This window comes from Penaeus chinensis, chromosome 33 (genome assembly GCF_019202785.1).
Source record: "Penaeus chinensis breed Huanghai No. 1 chromosome 33, ASM1920278v2, whole genome shotgun sequence".
Taxonomy (NCBI): domain Eukaryota; kingdom Metazoa; phylum Arthropoda; class Malacostraca; order Decapoda; family Penaeidae; genus Penaeus; species Penaeus chinensis.
In genome coordinates, this window is record NC_061851.1 from 22,235,199 (window position 1) to 22,236,606 (window position 1,408).

The window sequence follows — 1,408 nt, forward strand, 5'->3', positions numbered from 1 at the left end:
AGAGAGAGAGAGAGAGAGAGAGAGAGAGAGAGAGAGAGAGAGAGAGAGAGAGAGAGAGATAGAGGGAGAGAGAGAGAGATAGAGAGGGGGAGAGAGAGAGGGGGAGAGAGAGAGAGCGGGAGAGAGAGAGGGAGAGGGAGAGGGAGAGGGAGAGGGAGAGGGAGGGGAAGGGAGAGGGAGGGAGAGGAAGAGAGAGAGAGAGAGTCTAATAAGGAATTATCCGTATTTACACCAAGGCATTAAGAAAGTGCGGAGACGCGGCGGCTCGTGTGATTGGCTGAGACGCCCGACTTGGCCGCCCATTGTGAGGCGGGCGTGAGTTGAGCATCCGTGGAAGCCCTCACACCTGACCCCCTCCTCCCTCCCCCCACACCCTTCCTTTCCTTTCTCTCTCTCTCCCTCTCTATATTCTCCGCACATCCACCTACTCCCTCACCTCTTCCTTCCTGCATCCTTTACTCTCCTCCCTTCTCATTTCCATAACCTTTTCCTCTCTACATTCTCCCTACATCCTTCTTTCCCCTCCCTTTCCCTTCCCTTTCCCTTCTCTCTTCCCTCCCCTCTTCCTCCCTCTAGCCCACTTTCCCCTGCTCTCCCTTCTCTCTCTCTTCCCTCTCTCTTCCCTCTCTCTTCCCTCTCTCTTCCCTCCCTCTTCCCTCCCTTCTTCCTCCCTGCATCCTCCTCCCCCTACCCCCTCCCCTCTCCCTCGCGTCCAGTCTTTCTTCAATTCTCTTAGGCGCTTAAGGCGATTTAGTGAATTTAGTGAATGTTTAGTGTTTAGTGAATTTGTTTGGTTGTTTATTTGTTCTTTATCTTGGTTTATTTGGGCATTTTGGTTGTTGTGGCTTTCGGTTGTTCGGCTTTGTCTCAGAGCTATCGATTTTCGCCCTTAATTTCCTTAGTCTGGAAAAAAGAAAGCGAAAGATTTGTCTTCTTTCGTGAATTTTTCCTCGTGGATTGCATAGTCCTTTAACCCGAAAGGATTATATTCTTTTTCTTTTTCTTTACGCGTTGTCAGTTCCGGTTCGAAGCACTTATATCACTTCCCTCCCCCTTCCCCCTCTTCCCTCCTCCCTCCTCCCTCCTCCTCCTCCTCCTCCTCCTCCTCCTCCTCCTCCTTCTCCCCCGGAACTATGTGGTGCCAAGAGGTGGAATTACAAGGTGCCTGTCTGGCTGGAATCGATCGGTGTGTCATTTTGTGTGTGTGTGTGTGTGTGTGTGTGTGTGTGTGTGTGTGTGTGTGTGTGTGTGTGTGTGTGTGTGTGTGTGTGTGTTCGCAGATTTTTTTTTGTATACTGCTTTTCACTTTTTCATTTCTGTGAGTGTTCCTTTTTCTTTCTTCTAAATCAGACAGGAATTTTTGCTTCCGATTGCCAGGAGGTTTATGCCGTCGCTGCAGTTGACCGAA